We start from the raw sequence: 24,205 nt of genomic DNA on the forward strand, positions 1-24,205 counted from the left end.
AAAGTAATGTTAGAAATACAGCAGAATGATGATCAGTAACAATACAATGATGTAGCAAGTGACAATTATCTGTACATACATTTTAGCAGTATATGTGTATGCTCAGAATTTTTGTAGCCATTCAACTAGAATTTGATGTAGTGATATGTTATTGTTTGTCTTTGGTTTTAGTCTGATACACAGGACAGCAGTACAAAGAAGGTTCCAGAAATATCTATGCCCAATATCATAATTCATGTTTTATGTTGCTCTTTCAACTGTACAATATGCTGCATCGTAGCCTTGGCATCAGTTTTGCCTTGTACTGTGATAACAACATGTAATGACTGCAGGATGGAGGAATCAAGGGAGTTGTTTAGCTAAGACTAATTTTGAGGAACCAAGTGAAATTTCACACCTGAGAGAGAACATAACGTGGCTGTAATATGGAAAGTAGTATTGCTGAGTGCATCTTAAATAAACGTGTTTTTATGATAAAAGAAAAATTATTGTGCACTTTATGCGACCTATATACCTTTATCAATAAGTTCTACTGAATGACATACTTTTTTAAGCACATGGTATCTAGTCATATGCTGGTAATGCCTGTTATTTAAAACCCAGAAGTCCCCTTCACATATATTCTAATTCCCTTTTTTGTACCTGATTCCCTGTTAGTGGATTATTGCTAGAATCTGTAGTATACAAAGCTTATTTAAATTTGCATCAGAATGGTATATTTTGTAATGTGGATGCGAATTGACTGAGCACACTGAAGGTTATATGGGGCTGAGTGCATGTTCTGTATGGTGAATCAGTGGTTTTCCATTTCCATGGTCCAGCATGTTTTGGATCAGTGTGTGCTTCCATTGGCAGTATCACACCTGTTACTCCCTTAATAGGTTTCAACCATCTTGCATGAACAGAAGTTATTTTTATGGGTAACTGTAACTTGACATTAACTGGTGATGTGCTTTCGACAACTTTGTAAGAACCCTGATAGTTTGTCACAATTTTTTTCATATTTCCTTTAGCAATATAAGGAGTGGATAGGAAAACTCATTGTCTAATTTTGAAATCCATGTACTTAACATGAACATTGCCCAATTTTTCCTGCCATTCTAATGCTCTGGTATTTTCCTTCTGTACGTTTTTCCTCACATCCTTAACCCTCCATTACTAGCACAAAAATTCACGACATGGTTACTCACACGGATGTCAGGTGTCATCTAGAAAGTAAGCGGTCTATTTGTATATTTTGAACGGTCTTTATGACTGATTTTATGATTTTTTATTAAATCTAAATCTATTACATTTAATATTCATACATTTCAGGTTTATTTTGTTCCCTTGTTGAACGATCTATAGCATCATCGAAATGCATGCTTAACAAAACCAGCACTGTTCTATTTTTCTTTGGACAGTGGGAGACCAATGTACAATCCTGTTGAAATCCAAAGGCAGATGATTTTGGCTCCCTTTCTCTTTTTGGTAGAAGTTCTTCGGCACGTCTCTCTTGTTTTTTCATAGTGTTACAATGTATGTCAGTTTCTTCACCTGAAGATTCTTGACTAAAGACAAACTGGTAAACCAGTTGTCACCAGTAATATTTCTGCTTGTACCTTGGATTGGTTCGATCATTTGAAGAACAATATTTTCAGCTGAATTACTGGCATTAGATGGTCCCCCTGGTTCCTTACTGATGTACAGTTCTAAATTCAAAGTGTAAGCTGTTTTTACATCAACCAAAGCAAACACTTTTAACCCATACTTTGCAGGTTTGCTAGGAATATATTGCCTCAATGGGCATTTTCCTCTAAACACCAACAGCTGTTTGTCAACAGTAAGATATTCGCTAGGTGATAAATATTTTTGGCTATTGTTTGTGAATAGTTCAAGTACCTCCCTGATAGCAGCCAACTTGTCAATCTCTCTGCGAACACCTGTATCACAGATATTATCAAACCTCAGACATCTCAACAGAAACCTGAATCGGTTTTCACTCGTGCATAAATAACATGATTCAAGCCTGTTTCCCTTTGAGTTACTCCACAATTTTGATATACTCTTCCTAGAACATCTCAAAGATCCACACAGATATAAAAAACCAATGAAAGCTCTGATCTCTACTGCATCTGTTTCTTTAGCATCCCTTTCCATAGAGAAGTTACCATGAACTTCATTGATGTATATATTAGTTCATGTTACGATAATGCTTATTATGTTTTCATCCAAGAACAAATTCAGAATTTCTATTTCAGTCATTTTTATAAGAGCTTGATTTTTTGGTCCAGGTAAATGCGTAATAATATTACAAGATCTGCTTCTTACACTGGTAGGATATTTATTTTTCCTCCATTCAGTTATTCTATATTTCCCTAAAAAAATGCATCCTCTTGAGTTACTTTTTCCTGTGACTTTTCTGACACTGTGACTTTTCTGACACTTCTTGTTCTGTTTCTGAATCATGGTCACTTTCATGAACGCAATCTGCTGTCTCTGAGTCAATGCTATCATTGTGAGCATCTTCATCACTCAGCTCGTTGAACCATTCCAGCCATACATTAGGTTCTGTCCAAGTTTTGTTTGCCTTTGACATTTCTTCTGCAATCTAAAAATACAGAGAATACTCTAGTCCAATTCTTTTATCTTGGCGGCTCGCGCATGCCCGCCCAGACGCAGGAGATTGCTGCATTGCCAGTTGCACACGACGCATGCGTCAAGAGAAGCAGCACCGTAGTACAGCATAGTTCGCAAGCTTACGTTTAGGGGGAGCGCACAGTTCATGAAGTCAAGCCACCACGGCCGCATTAGCCCTCTCGCTGCTACAAAGACGTGCTCCCTGCATTCCGCACTGTGCGCGATTTTGTCACTGCACTGCTCGCCTGTGCAGACACATGGTGTTCCGACTGCTTTGACACTTATCATTCGATTCACAAAAACTATTTGGCCCAAATATTTGATTTTTACACATCTCCTTGACTGATACCTTCCCCCCATACATGACTTAATTTTGTTTCGATGTTCAACGCAGTTATTATGCAGTATTAAATATGCAGTATTAAATATAGTAAACCATTGCATGAAATTTTGATGAGTTTGCAGAGGTAAAAGTCCATAGAGTATACTTTCCATTGGTCGATTTTAGTTGCCACAATGTTGAGAATGAAATGTGGACAAGATAACTAAATTTCATATAAAATTTACTGTATAACAATATCTCATTTAATTTAAGTACCACATAGGTGTCGTATGTAATATTGCAAAATATTCCATCTTTCGCGACTGTAACAAAAGTTTTATTTACACTGGGCACGTTTGGCTTTATTTAAAAGCACTTCAATCAATTAAAAGGAAGTAGACTAAATACATTTAACAAAACCGTGGACTTACAAAAACATTAGGACTTGAATATACCGTCTATCAGTGAAGTGCTCTGAGCTATGTCAAATATAATTTTTGTGTGTGGCACACACAAACAGCATTTATTTGCTAAAACACTGATCAGCCGACTCAAACGTTGAATATTGTGTTACTGCAGCACAAAACTAGGAAGGGTGACTTGGCAATGGAGGAGACAAAATACTGTCCACTGAAGATGCTTCAAAAGAGAGAAACGCGTCTGGTCTAAATAAGTCGCTTATTACAGTTGCAGAAGAGGAATATATTTCAATGTCATTGGTAGAACTGCGACTGTGGAACAAAAACAAGAAAGAGAACATGAGTACCATTGTGTACGTGCCATACCTTTCATTGATTGAAGTGCTTTAAAATAAAGCCAAAAGCGCCCGGTGTAAATAAAACTTTTATTACAGTCGCGAAAGACTGAATATTTCTCAATATTACATACGACACCTATGTGGTACTTAAATTAAATGAGATATTGTTATACAGTAAATTTTATATGAAATTTCATTCCCAACATTGTGGCAACTAAAATCAACCATACGGAAAGTATACGCTATGGACTTTTACCTCTGCAAACTCTTCAAAATTTCGTGCAATGGTTTACTACATTTAATGCTGCACAATAACTGCGTTGAACATCGAAACAAAATTTAGTCATTTATGGGGAGGAAGGTATCAGTCAAGAAGATGTGTAAAAATCAAATTTTTGCGCCAAATAGTTTTTGTGAAATCGAATGATAAGTGTGTCAAAGCAGTGGGAACACCATGTGTCTGCACAGGCGAGCAGTGCAGTGATGACAAAATCACGCACAGCGCGGAATGCGGGGAGCACGTGTCTGCAGCAGCGAAAGGATTAATGAAAAGACAAAGCACTAGAAATTTCAAAAAAACTGCATTCAAATGAATAAAATTCGTGAAGTAAGAAACTTCAATATTGTTTTTAAATAAAGAAAATATTATGCACTGCACAAGGTTTGAACTCATAACCTTTCATTTAGTAGCTCAACAGCTTAACCATTATGCTAACACAACTCGTCTCCCAATAGAAATCCATGAGGACTCTAACATGTCACGCAAAATATTGACAAACACTATTGGTATGACTATGAATTACTCATGTTTTGTCGAAGTACAATAGGAAATAAACAATTATTGCTGTTCTTTATGCGAAAAAGTGGTTAGTGAGATTGATACAAACACCTTTCCTTGCTATCGCGTGAATTAGGAGTCTTATTGCTTGTTTGGTTTAATTAATTAATAGAATATGAAGCAATTGGTATAAAGAATGTTTTTTACAAACTTTCTATAAAAGAAAGTCTGCTATCAAGACATTGCTTTTGTTCTATTACGTTATTTATGACTGAACGTTTCTAAAACTGGAGACACTCGTCCGTGCTCTGCACTGCAGTCGAGATCTGGCAAAGTCGTTCTCTGTTCATTGGCTGACTGTGTTTTGTGACATCAGATGCGCAGAACGAACTTAAACTCAGCCGCCAACATAAATGACGCGCACTTTTGGTAACATGGAAGGTAACTGCACTCTGTTTCAATACATCTAAATGTATGCACATGAAAGATCAATTGTATCTAGGAAAGTAATAAAGTAATATAGAGTTATTTTGCTTCAGATTGTGGCAGCAGAGCTTGCGCGGATGACCAGTGTCCTCCAGACTATAATAATGTTTCATAAACAATGTATCTTTCGTAACTCAAAGCCAACAATGATTGGAGCTAACAGCTGGACAGTTAATAGAAAGGTACTGAAAATGGCGTGAACTCAATCCAGCCCCGCCAGACAAAACTGAGTGAGAAAGTCGTGTGGATGACAAGTGTCATCTGTGCAAGTGACGGAGGGTTAATGATTCAAGCAAATTGCCTAACTGCTTCTCCATTCTTTCCTTCTTTTGACTTAATGACACTGAATGGTGGTGGCATCTTCCTTCCATAAATAACTTCATAAGGTGCCTGTTCCTTCATGTGTTTTGGCATCGTATGTGCTTACAAAGTATGAAATGATGATAACCCAATTGTTGTGTTAATTGTTGGTAAAATAAGTAAGTACTTTCCTAATAGTGTGAGGGATCCATTCTGTCCACCTGTTTGCCTGCAGATTTAGTGGGGTGGTGTGTAATTTATACACCTTCAATAAGTGGCAAAGTTGTTTCATGAGGCTGGGCATGAAGTTACTATGTAGGTCGGTTATGAGTGCTTGTGGTATGCCAAATTTTAAAACCCAGTTATTGACTATCATGTTAGATATCTAGAGAAATGATGTATAATCATTAGTATGTACCTATCCCCAGCTGGTGTTTTATTAAATGGTATATATATATATATATATATATATATATATATATATATATATATATATATATATATATATATGGAATAGGTGTGACACTTCCGGGAGTCTTTGTAATGGTATATGTTGATGACCATGGATGCACGGTATGCAAGTGTGCACATGCGTTTTTTTGTCTCCCACCAGAAATGTTCAGCAATGCATCTTTCAGTAGTTCTGTAACCACAATGACCTGAAACAATGTGATCATGGGCCTCTTGCATGACTTCCTGTCAGAGGTGTTTGGGAACCACGATTTTCAGTCCAAGTCTAGTTGTTCAACAGAGAACCCCATCCTGCAGGCAAAACTGCCATTGTGTCACATATCTTTCGCAATTGCATCTAAAGCCTGTACCTTCTCAGCTTTTGCAACTTCTGCACAGTCTGGCAAAAAATGTGATAATGCCAAATAACCTGCTGCCATTCTTTTGCATCACAACCTTCTTCTTCATCTTCTTGGTTCCATACACTTATAGTGCATCAGCTGCTCACAGGCGGCTTTCCCTTGCTTCTTGAGCCAGCTCTTCAAAGTTGTTGATGCCAGTCCATGTCTTGACATTCTGTGACCATGATTGTTTCCTTCTACCTGGTGGGTGCTTTCCTTCTATTCTGCCTTCTAGAATTAATTGCAGAAGTTCATATTTCTTTCCTCTCTTAATGTGCCCCAGGTGCAATGTCTTTCTTCTGTTAATTGTCCCCATTGGTTCTCTATCCACCCCAGCCCTATGCAGCATTTGAGCATTGCTCACTATCTCAATCAATGTTATTTTTAGTAATCCGTGCAAGAACCACATTCCTGTTGCTTCTAAGCTCTTTACAGAAGCTGCTTTAATTGACCAAGTTTCTGATCCATATTGTTGGATGGGGATAAGATAGCATTGTACCATCTTTGTTCTCAGATGGAATGGTATGTCTGTGTATATCAGCACATTTTGTAGCTTTCAGGACATTTCTTTGGTAATCCAACAGTGAATCTTAATTTCCTCATCACAATCAAGTTTCGAGTTAATCACAGATCCTAGATATTTAAATTTGGTTACTTTCTTGATTTTACTACCATTAATGACTAGGTACTGGTTTTGACCATGGGTTCTTTCAATTAACATCCATTTAGTTTCTTTGGCATTTATTCTGGCAATAAAATGTTGACCAGCTTTATCTATTTTTATAAGTGTTTTGTGTAGCTTAGCTGTGGATAGCACAAACAAAGCTGTGTGATCAGCATACCATAAGTTCCAAATCTTCACTCCATTTACTTTCATACCAAATAATTCTGAGTCTTGACTGGATCAAAAAATCTTGTCCAGATACAAATTGAACAGTAATAGGGGTAGTATACAGCCCTGGCAGACTCGTTTCAGTATTTGCACAGATTCTGTTTTTAAATTTTTGTTAATTCTGATCTCTGCTCTCTGATTCCATTATAACTGCTGAATGATTCTTATATAATTATCATCCAGTCCTACTTCTCATACGATTGTGGTTAGCGGGTCATGCTTAACGGTATCAAATGCTTTCTCATAGCATATATGGGTATCCTGCTGATAGTCATAGCATCTTCGCATAAGTATCTTCATATCTTCATGCCAAATAATGCTTCTCGGTTTCCTATTCCCTTCATAAACCAAACTGAGTTTCTCCACAATGCTCCTCACATTCATAATTAATTTGGTTATGTACAATTCTTAGGAAAGTTTTCAGAGTGTGACTCATCAGCAAGATCAATCGAAATTCTGAGTATGCTTTTGCATTTGCTTTCTTCAGTAATGGGACAAAGGTTGATTTCAGCTATTCATCCCAGATATGGCCTGAGCAGTAAATTTCATTAAATAGGGCTGTCAACTTTTTGGGTCTATGCATTTTAAAATTTCAGTGGGTAAGTTGTTCCCACCAGGCACTTTTCTGTTCTATGTTACTTTCAGCACATATTCTACATCTGATTGTAAGATACATGGACAAGATTCTTCTTCATTTTGATTTACTGTCATGTTTCTTTGTTGTGAAACAGAGTGTTGTTGTTGTTGTGGTCTTCAGTCCTGAGACTGGTTTGATGCAGCTCTCCATGCTTCTCTATCCTGTGCAAGCTTCTTCTCATCGGTTAGTAGGACATGTTTTGAGGCATCAAGGGATCACAAATTTAGCATTGGAGGGCAGCGTGAAGAGTAAAAATCGTAGAGGGAGACCAAGAGATCAATACACTAAGCAGATTCAGAAGGATGTAGGTTGCAGTAGGTACTGGGAGATGAAGAAGCTTGCACAGGATAGAATAGCATGGAGAGCTGCATCAAACCAGTCTCAGGACTGAAGACCACAACAACAACAACAACATGGCTACACTCCATACAAATACTTTGAGAAATGACTTCCTGACACTTAAATCCATACTCGATGTTAACAAATTTCTCTTCTTCAGAAACGCTTTCCTTGCCATTGCCAGTCTACATTTTATATCCTCTCTACTTTGACCATCATCAGTTATTTTGCTCCCCAAATAGCAAAACTCTTTTACTACTTTAAGTGTCTCATTTCCTAATCTAATACCCTCAGCATCACCCAATTTAATTTGACTACATTCCATTTTCCTCATTTTGCTTTTGTTGATGTTCATCTTATACCCTCCTTTCAAGACACTGTCCACTCCATTCAACTGCTCTTCCAAGTCCTTTGCTGTCTCTGACAGAATTACAATGTCATCGACAAACCTCAAAGTTATTATTTCTTCTCCATGGATTTTAATACCTACTCCATATTTTTCTTTTGTTTCCTTTACTGCTTGCTTAATATACAGATTGAATAACATCAGGAAGAGGCTACAACCCTGTCTCACTCCCTTCCCAATCATTGCTTCCCTTTCATGTCCCTCGACTCTTATAACTGCCATCTGGTTTCTGTACAAATTGTAAATAGTGTTTCACTCCCTGTATTTTACCCCTGCCACCTTCAGAATTTGAAAGAGAGTATTCCAGTCAACATCGTCAAACTTTTTCTCCAAGTCTACAAATGCTAGACATGTAGGTTTCCCTTTCCTTAATCTTTCTTCTAAGATAAGTCGTAGCGTCAGTATTGCCTCACGTGTTCCAATATTTCTACAGAATCCAAACTGATCTTCCCTGAGGTCGGCTTCTACTAGTTTTTCCATTCATCTGTAAAGAATTCATGCTAGTATTTTGCAGCTGTGACTTATTAAACTGATAGTTCGGTAATTTTCACACCTGTCAACACCTGCTTTCTTTGGGATTGGAATTATTATATTCTTCTTGAAGCCATGGAATGGGATCTTTCCTGGACTCATAGTGAGGTGGGAGTGAAACATTGGTGGTTTCACTAACAGTCATTTATTGAGACATAATACCCTTTAAACAAACAGACTAATACAATGTGTTTTAACCTGCTCAGTTCCTCACAGTGGCAGTGCAGGAGAGTTGTAGCATGCAGCTTGCTGATTCCAGTGATAGCTCATGAGGTGACGATTCATGTTGCAGTGACACACCAATGGCGTAGTCTTCCCTTAGTTCTGTGCCAATGACTCTCTACATTGGTGGTGCGACCTCCTTTTTGTCAAATTTCAAATTGTGTTGTTAACAAGTGGCTACAGTGCGGTGTGGAGTGCTTCGTCCTGGAATCAAACCAGCCATCTTCAGGTTTGGCATCTTCTGGCAGACCTCATCAACCTCTAGGTTCACAGGTGACCTATTTGGTGAGGCCACAGTTGGTTCACTCTCTCCAGTCAGCTGAGCAGGTACCACACAAACTTCTTTCTGATAAAATCTGTAATGGCACCTTCTGTGTCGAGCTTTTGGCACGGTACTGACATTTTTTTTCCGTCAAGCAGCGTAGTGGCTAAGTCATCATAGTGATGTATGACATCTGCTCACTAACTATCAGTCCATCCATCCAAGTGACATTTCTTTGTGCCTTCTTTCTCCCTTTGAAGGACCACCTGAAAGGACCCCTCATGCTCATTTGTTAGAGGTATTTATTTGGTGTTTTTGCTAGTGTCTCAAAGTTTCTAAGGTGGTGACTAACTCTGCAGTAGTTGATCTATACTTCTCATGTTGGGCAGAAATGTGACTGATGTCAACACGTGCCAGGTTTCCATTGCCCACTCGTCGTCCTCTGCATTGCCAGATACGTCACGCATGTGACTTCAGTGTGCTGACAGTTCCTGGAGCACTGACGGCTGATGCGTGAACTGTGCTGGTCAGTTATTGATCTTTGTCAAAGTGCTGACTGCTCCTGCGCAAACTCCGCCGGTCATCGGCCTTCTCACCTTGAACAGAAATGTGACCAATGTCGGCATATGTGCTGGCTTTCCTTGGTTGACTGCTCCCACTTCTGAATATTGTGGTTTAATTTGTCAAAGTCTCAAAAATGTTCACGTAACCAATAATGAGTCTTTACATATTTCTCTGCTTTGAACAACCATCAATAACCCCTAATTATTATACATTATTATTGTACACCCTACACTAGTCCTGTCATTTTTAACTTAGTTTTGTCCTAACTTAATTGTTTCACCAAAAAATGGAATAGAACCGTGAATAAATGTTGCAATTTGTCACAAAACTATTTGAATTTGTCACAGCCAGTCCTAGTTTTAGCTCCCTCATATATTCACAAACAGAAACACAAAAAATCATAACAGAATCCCAACCCCAATAAAGTTTTCACTAACAATGTTACTGAAGTTCACGTATGTTCTTTATGATAGAAAAATATTCAGAACTACACCATTTTCACAAACAAATTACATTCTCCATAAAGAAGAATGAATACAGCTACAGAAAGAGTCTATATGACATACTGCTACAGCAAAAGAGGAATGAGCTGTAAACAAAAATGCCACACAGCAATGGTAGTGTGCCAAAAATAGAAAGTGCTCCACAGTTTCACAACAATGTAGAAATGTTATTGTCATTTGTTTATGTATTAGTATGATATTCTAATACTATTGTGAGTGTGTCATTTGACTAAAGCAGTAATGCAAGACATGTAAACTGTGAGCTTGACAAGGTTACAGCAGTTCTGATTCATAGTAAAAAATACTTAACCAAAATACATGATTTCAGGTATATAGAAAATTAAACTATGCAATATTCGAATGCAAATATATCTTATTTATTTAATAAGAAGTGTGTTCAAAAACTGTAAATAATTTTGTATGGTGGCATGTATGGAAGTTAAGAGCTAAAATGACACCACATGAGTGAGAAGAGAACAGAACAGAGCTAGGGGTCTTTTGTTGGTATCCTTTGTTTGGATAAGAAATGGATGGCTAAGAGCTGCTGGTGTGTTTGTCATAATCTGGTAGGCTGTTAGAACTTATTCATTTTTGGTGAAGATAGTTTGCAGTTGTGTTTTATTCATCATGAGTAAGCAGGAACAACTATATTGATCTTTATATGATGTTCTGTTACTTAATGGATGGTGTGAACTAGATAAATATGGAAAATTAACAGTCATTAGTGAGTTGAGAGTATTAGATCATGCAGCTGCTAAAGTGGAACATTACCCATGTAGGAAGTAGTTGTTTGCTTGCACTGCTATGGTAAAATCATGTTAATTGTTTTGAATTATATTTTCTGTTCAACAACCAATTGAGAGAACACATCTGTGTATTGCAACAGAACTAAAGTTTAGTTAAAACCTGCATCAAGATTTATCATCATCCACACTGGCCATTCCCAGTTTCTTATCTGATGTTCCATATTAGTGTTTTAAATTGTTCATTGATTGTTTGGGAGGCTGAATTATTATTATTGAACTTATAAAGGACGTAATGAAATGGTACACAACCAGCGCCTATTCCAAAAGTCAAACCACTGAATGTGCTTGATAGTAATGTTCCTGCCTAGTGGTAGATGTACCAGAGACATCACTATAGGCTGGTCTCATTAGGCTGTAATCAACAGTAGCAGGTCATACTGCACCTTCCCCCCCCCCCCTCCCCCCCCTCTCCCCTGCCCTACCCTCCTCCAACCCCTTTATATCACCCCAAGCAGATCCAGACCTCTTCTCTGTTTGTTTGCCCTGTCTGACAAACCTCTTCTTCCTACTTCCCACATATGAAGTGAACCATTGTTAGGTCTCTTTCATTAATCCCATAATATTACAATTAATGCAAAAATATTACATGCTCCAAATAATAAAATGTTTTTGTTAAATGAAGGAAATTACCTACTGTTGTCCACCTACTGTTTAGACCTGCTAGTGCTTCAAACACAAGAAAATAAATAGCAATTTTTTACGTGTACTCCACTCCTGGAATGAAACTGCAAGTATGACAGCACATTATGTGTACTGAATATGCCATTACCCTCTTATAAACTGCTCTCACATAAGTATTTGAAAACACTGGTAGCAAATAAATTGCCATTAGTTGCCTACATTATATCCTTCTTCATTTTTATTGAGTGATTTCATTAACAAGTATTTTCTGAGTATCATACTGTATAATATGTGTTGCACTGATCATAATCCTACTAGAAACTGTATCATACCAATAGGCGTGGCTCAGCCGGTCAATTCTGCAATTGTGTGGGTTGCTAATAGTTTCTTTATTACATGCAGACCCAGATCTCATGGAGGGGCAGTCAGATTCGGGTAGCTGCCCAATGCACCAACTTCAGGGGGCATCAAATTCGTATTCTCGAAGAAAAAAACCTTGTTTCATAAAGTGCCTACCATCCAGAGCACTTTTGCTCTATCAGTTATTTATATAATTTTGACATGCATTCCAGTTGGTTTTTGAACATTTTTGAACAACATTCTAAGTTGATTTCTGAATGAATCATAAACTGATTTTTGGATGGGTGCATAGTGTACATGATGTCTTTGCCAGGGGAATCCCTGTTGCATCTAGAAATAAAAAAACTTTCCCACAGACAAAAGGGCTCAGGACTACATGAGCTGAGCCCAATAAACACCAGTATCAAGGTTTTGCCCCAGTATAGAAATTTTGTAGATCTGGTGCTGATTACACGAGGGGAGTGGTACATGTTGAGCACCAACATTTTATCCTGAGAGCATTTTAGGAAGAGAGAGCCATCTCTCCAATGGACCCCTAAATATGTATGTCCATATCAAGCACACCAAACAATGAACAATACATTTACACTGACAACTGTCACCCAATCCATGTCAAAAACTCTCATCCTTAGAGATTTCCACCCATGGATCTGCATCTGCAGTGGAAAACAGGAGTTGTCAAAATATACCAATAACCTTTCCAGAGCCTTTATTAATAGACAATATTCTGACCATCTCATTCACAAACAGATCTCCCACGTAATCTCCTTCTCTGACACTAGTAAATCTGTTAACCAGCCACAGACACCCACTCCTCTCATAACACAGTATATCAGGTTGGCAGCCATACTCCAGGTGTGACATACGAGTTTTGTGCTCTCATTAAATATTTGTATTAGTCTGCTTTAAAGCTTACTATTAAAGGTATCACTCCTTTTTACATATTGTTTAAGTAGGGCATGTCTATTGCTTATTAAGTTCATACCTCCTGGAAGTACTGCAAATCTTAAGTAGTTTGATTTAGAAACTTTTGTACCAGTAGTTTGTTTACATACAGTTTGTGTACAGGCAAGTAACACTGAAACCTATATTCTAGTGGGAGTACATTCTAGATACTGCAGCTTAGTGAGTGCTGAGCTCTTGCTGTATGTGGAAATACTTTTTATATTAAATCATGCACATAAAACAATAACTTGCAAGTCTAACCTTTTTAGTTCATAAATAACAAAAATTTGTGTAGTTAAAATGTGTTAAACAATTTCATTCTATTTTGAAGCTTGTAATCTGTGTTGCAGTGTGTGATAAGTGTGGAAATAGCAGTAGGATAATCTGAGAGGGAGTTGTGTGTGCTGAGTGCAGGCCACAATTTCATTTTGGAGATGGTAGTGGGGAACTGAATTGGGAACTCAGTAAAACTTTCCTACGGAACAGTTGGCTATGCAAAAAGGTAAGAGACTCGCTGGACAGGAAGCAAAGATTCGTGCCTTTCAGGCAGGTAACAATCAATGGATGAAAGGGAAACAGCTGTCCAAATTCATCCACATTTGAGCTTACAGCATTGGATAAATTTGACTTGTTACCTTATAGTTTACCAGGGAGTAGCATAAACCAGTGAACACCAGATGAGTGTATGAAATTTCAATAACACGAACCAACACTACTTTTCCACTGCAGTGGCAAGTAATCACCCTAAAATTATCAGATGGCTTGTCTACTGAGGGGAGTGGTTGTTTACCATTGCAGTTACAGCCTAATGAACATGTTATAAGTTTATCAAGTGGCCAGCGAATCTCAGTCAGTGAATCGAGAAAACAAACACATTAACTATTGAAAATACTTGATTGAATGATAATAGTTCACATTTAAAGATTCATCAACAAGATACTGTTCCAAGTACAAACCGAGTTGGTCATGTCTTGCTAGCAAATGAAAGCAGTCTTCTGACAAATTACATATGTGAGATAATATACATTTCAGTTCTAAAGCCAAAAGACTTCCAAAATGCTGTATTCAGCTCATCTATCTGAGCAGCACTTTGTCACCTAAATGATCTTACACAATTGGCATCCACTGGAAAAAGACACGATAACATCCCCACATGCTCTCAGCCCTGTTTGTCACATGATCACTACCCTAGTGAAAACACCATCTGTAGCCAACCTCATTTGGTCACAAATGGTCATTTGTATTTAACATCTAAATCATATTCATTAAAATTAGTTATCACAAAAGTTAAAGCATTCTTTCATCATAATTGATATAAAATTCACTTCGTTATTTTTAATTTATTTATTTATTTTCTTTAGATCCTTACATTGACAGAATCTATATAAACTAGTCAAGAGTCTTACTACAAGGTTTGATCCAGAACTAAGGTTCTCTTCATTTTTACAAATACACAACATTGTTTTTCCTCATAGAAATTTACGTCATTGGAAAGAAGAAACTTAGCTTTATTTTTCTACATAATTGCCATCTTTTTTCTATGCATTTTTGTAGATGGTGCTCCAATTTCTGCATCCCCTTGTCATAGTACTCCCTTGCCAACCCATTGAGGAAGCATTTAATCTCTTCTTTGACTTCATTGTCGCTCTGGAAGTGTTGGCCACTGAAGTGTTCCTTTAACTTGGGGATCAAATGATAATCAGTAGGCATGAGACCCAGGCTGTCAGGCGGGTGGGGCATGATGACCAACCAAAGTTTGTCAAAAGTTCCTGGGCTTCACAGAAGACATGAGATGGGTATCATTGTGAAGCAACATTACACCTTCTGTCAGTCATTCTTTCTGGTGGTTCTGAATAGCTAGTCTGAGTTGTCATAGTGTTTCACAATAACTGTTTGAGTTGGTTGTTGTCCTGGGTTCCACAAAATAGATCACCAGTACCCCCTTCAAATTGTAAAACACAGTGGCCATGACTTTGCCTGCAAGAGAAATTTGATTGGACTTCTTTGTGGCTGATGATCATTGATGAAACCAGTGTTTGGATATTTTTCCTTTCAGTAGTGAAAGGAAACACGCACGTTTCATCTTCCATGACAATGGAGTCCAACAATGCTTCCTTATCATCTTGACACTTTTGAAGAAATTTGTAAGCACAGTGAAGGCATTTCTTCTTGTGTTCTGCTGTCAGCATACATGGTACTCATTGAGCACAACACTTGTAATACCCAGTTATCCTGTCAGCTCTTTCAACAGTACCATAACTCCCAGGAATCTTAGCAACAAGTTCACGGACGGTGATTCTCCTGTTTTGAAGTACTTTACATTGGACCGCCACTGAAACTGAAGGTCTTCCACTCCATTCTTCAGCATGGACCTCCTTCTGAGCAGCACTAAATTCTGTGCACTGTTTTTGGACTTGTTGAACAGACATACACTTGTTACCATACACCTGTGTCAACTGACAGTGAATGTACATGGGTGGTGTCCATTTTGTGAGCAAAAACCGAAATGCGGAATTAATCTCACACTTGGTGGGAACAACAATGGGCACCTCCATTATGGACAGCTGCTGAGCCAATACTGAGAGGCACAGTGAAGTGCTACAGGGTGAAATCAAGAGTGGGGGAACAGCAGCGCACACTAGTGTTGACAGATTTTGCCTAGCACCTCCCCACGCAGCTGGAGCACTTTGGGATCCTTCCTTCTGGATCAATTCTTGATATTTACAGCTTCCATACATTGCATTATTCAAATGTTATTTTTTGTTCTTAATATCAATTTCTACCTTATCATTCAAAACATAGTCAAATCTGATATGGATTAAAGTAGAACTGTTTCATTGTGGAAAATTTGTCTCAGTACCTACTTTTTTTATAAATCACTTCTCTTGGCAAAACTTACCACAATACATATGTTCCAGTAAATGGTGCCACAGCTGTGATATGATCATGCAACACTACTCCCTTTTATAAGACACCCACATCATGAAGATATGACATCATCATAATAAAATAAGGGAAATCACAGCTCACATGGAAAGATATAGTTCATAGTTTCATGTGCTATACATGATTGGAATAATAGAGGATTATTGTGGAGGTTGTTTGATGAACCATTTGCCAGGCACTTGAATGTCATTTTCAGAGTATCCATATAGATAGAGATGTAGATCAACATCTACATCTATACTCGGCAAACTACTGTGAGGTGCATGGCAGAGGGTATGCCCTATTGTACCAGTTGTAAGGGTTTCTTCCTGTTCCATTCATGTATGGAGTGTAGAAAGAATAATTGCTTGAATGAATCTGTACATGTACTAATTATTCTGACCTTTTCTTCACAATCTTTATGTGAAATTCAAACAATGGAAAATCCAGGATGGAATGCAACAATAGGAGAGAAGGAAAGTTGCTACTCACCACATAGTAGAGATGCTAAATTGTGATAGGCACAATAAAAAGATTCACACAGTCATAGCTTTTGGCCATTAAGGCCTTTGTCAGCAGTAGACACAGATACACACACACACATACACACACACACACACACACACACACTCATGCAAGTGCAAGTTGCGCTTGCGTGAGTGTGTGTGTGTGCATGTGTGTATGTGTGTCTACTGCTGACAAAGGCCTTAATGGCCAAAAGCTATGACTGTGTGAATCTTTTTATTGTACCAATTGTGACTCAGTGTATCTGCTATATGGTGAGCAGCGACTTTCCTTCTCTCATATTGTTACAGTCTTTATGTGAGTGATACATGGGAAGGGGGGGGGGGGGGAGGGGGTTTGTAGTATATTCCTAGAGTAATCATTTAAAACTGGTTCTTGGAACTTTGTTAATTGACTTTCTCAGGGTAATTTATGCCTATCTTCAAGATACTTCCAGTTCAATTGCTTCAGTATCTCTCTGACACTTTCCCACAGATTGAACAAACCTGTCACCATTCATGCTCCTCTTCTCTGTATACATTCAGTATCTGCTGTTAGGCCTATCTGGTACAGGCCCCACACATTTGAGCAATATTCTAGTACTGTTGATAAAAAGTGATTTGTAAGCAATCTCATTTGTTGACTGGTTGCATTACCCCAGTATTCTACCAGTAAACTGAAGTCTACCAACTGCTTTACCCACAACTGGAAGTATGTGATCACTCTCTTCCATATCCCTACAAGGTGTTACATCCAGGTATTTGTATGAGTTGACTGATTCCAACAGTGACTCACTTATATTATGGTCATAGGATACTACATTTTTTCTTTTTGTAAAGTGCAAAATATTACATTACTGAACATTAAAAGCAAGTTTCCAGCCTCTGCACCACTTTGAAATCTCGTCAAGATCTGACTGAATATTTGTGCAGCTCCTTTCAGACATTACTTCATTATAGATAACTGTATCATCTTCAAAAAGGGTGATTTTACTATTGATATTGTCTGCAAGATCATTAATGTACAACATGAACAGCAAGGGTCCCAACACACTTCCCTGGAGCACACCTGAAGTTACCTCTACATCTGATGATGACTCTCCATCCAAGATAACATGCTGTGTCATCACTTCCAATAAGTCCTCAATCCAGTCACAAATTTCATTTGATACCCCATATGATTTTACTTTTGACAATAAGTGTATATGTGGTACTGAGTCAAATGCTTTTCAGAAATCAAGAAATATGGCATCTGCCGGATTGCCTTGATCCAAAGCTTTCAGTATGCCACATGGGAAAAGTGCGAGTTGGGTGTCACATGATTGATGTTTTCAAAATTCTTGCTGTTTGTCAATGAGGAGGTCACTGTGTTGAAGACACCTCATTATGTTTGAGCTCAGAACATGTTCTTAGATTGTACAACAAATCAATGTCAAGGTCAGTGGAAGGTAGTTTTGTGGATCCGTTCTATTTACCTTCTTGTGGAAGGATGTGACTTGTGTCTTTTCCTAAGAACTGGGCGCAATTTTTTCTTCGAGGCATCTATGATATATTATAGTTAGAAGAGGGGCTAACTCAGCCACAAATTAAGTATAGAATCTGACAGGGATTCCATTAGATCCTGGAGCTTTGTTCAGTTTTAAGGATTTCAGCAATTTGTCAACACTACTAACACTAATACATATTTCATTCATCTTTTCAGTAGTATGAGGATTAAATTGGTGCAATTTTCATGAATTTTCCTTTGTCAAGAAACATTTGAAAATGGAGTTAACCATTTCAGATTTTGCTTTGCTGCCCTCAATTTCAATTCCTCTCTAATTCGCTAGGGACAAAAAACTAAGTTTGGTGCCACTAGAACTCTTTACATATGACCAGAATTTCTTTGAGTTCTGTGAAAGATCAGTTGACAATATTTAAGCCTTTACATATGACCAGAATTTCTTTGAGTTCTGTGAAAGATCAGCTGACAATATTTTTCTACGGTAGTCATTTAAGATTAGATTAGATTAGATTTACTTTCATTCCAATTGATCCATAGGGAGGAGGTCCTCCAGAATGTAGAACATCCCTGAACCATTACACCAACAATCTGAAAACAGCTTTTGCACCCCGCAATTACCCTCCCGACCTGGTACAGAAGCAAATAACCAGAGCCACTTCCTCATCCCCTCAAGCCCAGAACCTCCCACAGAAGAACCACAAAAGTGCCCCACTTGTGACAGGATACTTTCCGGGACTGGATCAGACTCTGAATGTGGCTCTCCAGCAGGGATACGACTTCCTCAAATCCTGCCCTGAAATGAGATCCATCCTTCATGAAATCCTCCCCACTCCACCAAGAGTGTCTTTCCGCCATCCACCTAACCTTTGTAACTTCTTAGTTCATCCCTATGAAATCCCCTAACCACCTTCCTTACCCTCTGGCTCCTACCCTTGCAACCACCCCCGGTGTAAAACCTGTCCCATGAACCCCCCCACCACCACCTACTCCAGTCCTGTAACCCGGAAGGTATACACAATCAAAGGCAGAGCCACGTGTGAAAGCACGCACATGATTTACCAACTGACCTGCCTACACTGTGAAGCTTTCTATGTGGGAATGACCAGCAACAAACTGTCCATTCGCATGAATGGACACAGGCAGACAGTGTTTGTTGGTAATGAGGATCACTCTGTGGCTAAATGTACCTTGGTGCACGGCCAGCACATCTTGGCACAGTGTTACACTGTCCAGGTTATCTGGATACTTCCCACTAACACCAACCTGTCAGAACTCCGGAGATGGGAACTCGCCCTTCAGTATATCCTCTCTTCTTGTTATCCGACAGGCCTCAACCTCCACTAATTTCAAGTTGCCGCTGCTCATACCTCACCTGTCTTTCAACAACATCTTTGCCTCTGTACTTCTGCTTTGACCGACATCTCTGCCGAAACTCTTTGCATTTACAAATGTCTGCTTGTGTCTGTGTATGTGCGGTTGGATATGTGTGTGTGTTCGAGTGTATACCTGTCCTTTCTTCCCCCTAAGGAAAGTCTTTCCACTCCTGGGATTGGAATGACTCCTTACCCTCTCCCTTAAAACCCACTTCCTTTCGTCTTTCCCTCTCCTTCCCTCTTTCCTGACGAAGCAGCCGTTGGTGCAAAAGCTTGAATTTTGTATGTATGTTTGTGTTTGTTTGTGTGTCTATCGACATGCCAGCACTTCCGTTTGGTAAGTCACATCATATTTATATACATATATTTCAGTTGGTTCTACTGAGAAATTCATCAATAGAGTAGAAGGAGTCAGCCACCAATAAATCCTTCAGGCTTGTCTTAAACTGAATTTCATTGGTTGTTAAGCTTTTTATGGCTGCTGACAAGTTATTGATGTGTGTTCCTGAATAATGCACACCTTTTTGTACAAGAGTAAGTGACTTTAAATACTTGTGAAGATTATTCTTATGTCTAGTATTGATTCCATGAATTGAGCTGTTGGTTTGAAAAAGTGATATATTTTTAATGGCAAATTTCATTAAGGAATAAATATATTTGGAAGCAGTAGTTAGTATCCCTAGTTCCCTAAACAGGCTTCTGCAGGATGTTCTTAAGTTTACACCACATATAACTCTTACTGCATGTTTTTGTGCTCAGAATACTTTAGCTTGGCTTGGTGAATTACCCCAAAAATAATCCCATATGACATAATGGAATGAATGTAAGCATAGTATGCCAGCTTTTTCATTTTTATATCCCCTATGTCTGACACAATTCGCATTGCAAATAGAGATTTGTTAAGACGCTTCAGCAGTTCTGTGGTATGCTCCTCCCAGTTGAATTTATTATAAAGCTGTAATCCCAAAAATTTAACACTGTCCACTTCTTTTATCTGCTTGTCATCGTGTGTTAGGCTTATACGCATGGGACACCCCTTACAAGTTCTGAACTGCATGTAGTGTGTTTTTTCAAAGTTTAGTGATAAAGAGTTGGCTAGGAACCAGTGATTAATGTCCACAAATATTTTATTAGCTGATCTTTCTAAGACTACACTTGATTTGCTATTTATTGCAATGTTTGTATCATTGGCAAACAAAATGAACTTGGCTTCTGGTAATGTTACTGATGAAAGATCATTGATATACACAAGAAAAAGTAAGGGCCCTAAAATGGAACCTTGTGGGACCCCACATGTAATTAATTCCCAGTTGGATGATGCCTGATAGCTTGATACATGTCTCTTTCCTAATAACACCATTTTTTCCTGCCAGAGATATAAGATTTGAACCATTTTGCAGCATTTCCTGCTACACTATAATATTCCAATTTACTTAAAAGTATATTGTGATTTACACAGTCAAATGCCTTTGACAGATCACAAAATATACCAGGTGCCTACAATTTTTTGTCTAATGAATTAAGTACATTTTCACTGTAAGTGTAGATAGCCTTCTCAATATCAGAACCCTTTAGAAATCCGAACTGTGACTTTGACAGTATGTTACTTGACATAAGATGGTTATAAAGCCGATTGTACATTACTTTTTCTAAAATTTTTGAGAATGCTGGCAAAAGTGAATTTGTATGGAAATTTGATGCTATTTCTTTATCTCCCTTCTTAAACAGTGGCTTAACTTCAGCATATTTCAACCATTCAAGAAATATTCCACTGATAAATGACTGGTTACACAGATAGCTTGATATGTTACTTAACTCAGAATCACATTGTTTAATTAACTTTGTTGATATTTCATCATACCCACTAAATGTTTTTGATTTTAAAGATTTTATGATGGATATTATTTCTGCTGGGGTCAAATTCATATTATGGAAGTTACTTGAAATGTCTGGTCTGAGGTATTCCATAGAAGCATCTACAGAACCTGACAACCCCATCTTGTCAGTAACAGTTATAAAGTGTTTGTTAAAAAGTTCTGTAACACTATACACATCTGTCACCAAAGTATCATTTGCTCTTAATGCTACTTGTCCTTCTTCATGTCTGGTTCTTCCGGTCTCCTCCTTCACTATATCCCATGTAGTCTTTATTTTGTTATCTGATATTACTATCTTTTCCTTGTAATATATTTGCTTTGATGTTCATATTACAGTCTTTAATATTTTGCAGTATTTCTTGTAATGTGCTATAGCATCAACATCAGAACTGTTTCAGATTGACAGATAGAGTTTTCTTTTTGTTTTACAAGATACCGCTATTCCTTGAGTAGTCCATGGCTTCTTTGTAGACTTTGCTCTAACCTTGGTAAGTTTTGGGCGAAAACAGTGTTCAAATAAGGTAAGCACTTTATTAGCAAAAGTGTTATGTTTTTCATTCATGCCATGAGCACTGTAAACATCAGTCCAGTGAATGTCTCTGAGGAGTGTCCTAAAATAATCAATTTTTGGCTTATTGATTACCCTCTTGAGCTCAGATTTAACAGATTTTATATCCTGTTCAGTATTAACATTTAACAGAAGGAACTGCATGTCATGGCCTGAGAGGCCATTGACTATTGGTTTTGTAATATAATTTTGTTCATTGAAATCACCAGCAACTACTATTTCTTTGTTTTTGGTTGTTAAATGGGCCAGTACAGCTTCAAGGTGGTTTACAAACAGATTAAAGTTACCTGCAGGTGCTCGACATACACTTAATATTATGAAGGATTATTTGTGAAATTCCACTTCTGTTGCACATGCTTCCATATGCTGTTCTAGGCAAAATTTATGAATGTCTATGTTCTTAAATTTATGAAAGTTCCTGATGAATGTGGCAACTCCTCCTTTCTCCATTTCTGATCTACAAAAATGAGATGCTAACCTAAACTCTGTAACACTTAAAAGTTCTATACCAGTGGCCACATGATGTTCACAGAGGCAGATTATGTCAGCTGGGTTTGAAGACTATAATTCATCTATGCAGATAATTAATTCATTAATTTTATTTCTCAGTCCTCGAATATTTTGATGCAATAAAGATAGTTGACATTTCACATTGACTGATTTAAAATTTGGTAGAGTTAAAATATCTGCTGACTGTTGAAAATTCTTAACCAATAGCTGTTTATGCTTATGTAATAAGCTAGAATTATGTTTTTTTGGTTTCTTTCTCAAACTGAAGGTTTGTCTCAGTCCTAACCTCTCTTAAAATTTGGTTTCTTTCTTTCCTCACTACCCTAAAAAAGGGTCTTTCCTGAACCCTATAACCACTGGTATTTTATCACCCATGACAGCGCCTCCCCCCTTTAACTTTCATGCTATTATCCCAGCCAGTTTACCCTTCCCCTTCCTGTTGAAGTGAAGGCCATGCCTAGTATAATCCCACCTATTGAGAGAATCAACAGGAACCACACCAATGTGTGACCCTGTACCCAACATAAGCAGCCGTTCCAAATCCAAATTAACTCTCTTCACAGAAGAGTTCAAATGAGATTGGTCATGGTGCCCAAGAACAGTTACAAACTCAACACTAGCATGCTTCGATGCTGATGCAATTTTTGGCATCATGCATAGCTCTCTTTACAGCCAAATGTGTTTCATTCAGCATATCTCTGTCAACTACTTCAGTAATGGCTGCAGGAAGTAGCAGCATGACTTCCACACCTAATAATCAAATGTGAGTTCAAACAAAACTGTGCAAAACATGAATAGGAACTTCATGTGATGAACACTTCAGCATTGAAATATGAGATATGTAAGTAATTATACATCTAAACTACCAGTGATGTATATGTTCTATACATGTTTATAAATTTCAATAATAATTGGTCTCTGTGGCATCATTCAAATCAATTTTAAATGGAACTGCCTATCTTCAATTCTCTGTGTCATTACACATCACTTCACTGGTTATGCCCTCACTGGAGTGTTCCATTTGTTTCCACAGCATGGACATCCTCCTTGAGTCCCAGCTCCATCTGTGAATCATCAAGACCACCTCTCTTGCATTGAAGTACAGCCACCAGTGCATTGTACTCCTTGTGAGTCAAGCCATGTCATGACAAATGACACAAATCAGTAGTCAGCTGTAACTGTCACCCCATGGCTTCCCAGTGATCAGGCCACTGAATCCCATCCTGGTTTACCATGTGTCCACTGCATCAGCTCACAAATGAAGGATCTTAAAGCACAGGGTAAAATGCACAGACAAACTCCCAATAAATGCAAATTCCATATGAATCTATCTCAGAACCAAACTTCATCCAGAGACATCACAATCTATAAACAATTTCATGTAAACACAAATTATGTGCTATTTTCCCCAGCAAACACACTATTCAATCAACACTGTTTTTTAACTCATATTTTTCCTTATAAAATGACAATTGAATTTTACCCAACTCACAACTGGCACCAACCCCAAGCACCTGCCTCAGGCTCTGGGTGCACCTTCTTTGCCATGTTAAGAGACAACCTATTGCCCTCACAAGATTTCTTCCTGTACCCCAGTATAATTACTGAATATAATTACATTTACATTATATACACCAAAATTCCTGCAAAATTTCTTACAAGTACACACAGAACAATAAGTAAATGTATTAGGGTATAATAATTTCCCAAAATACTTAACCTATCACACACATATATAATTAAT

This window comes from Schistocerca serialis, chromosome 4 (genome assembly GCF_023864345.2).
Source record: "Schistocerca serialis cubense isolate TAMUIC-IGC-003099 chromosome 4, iqSchSeri2.2, whole genome shotgun sequence".
NCBI lineage: Eukaryota > Metazoa > Arthropoda > Insecta > Orthoptera > Acrididae > Schistocerca > Schistocerca serialis.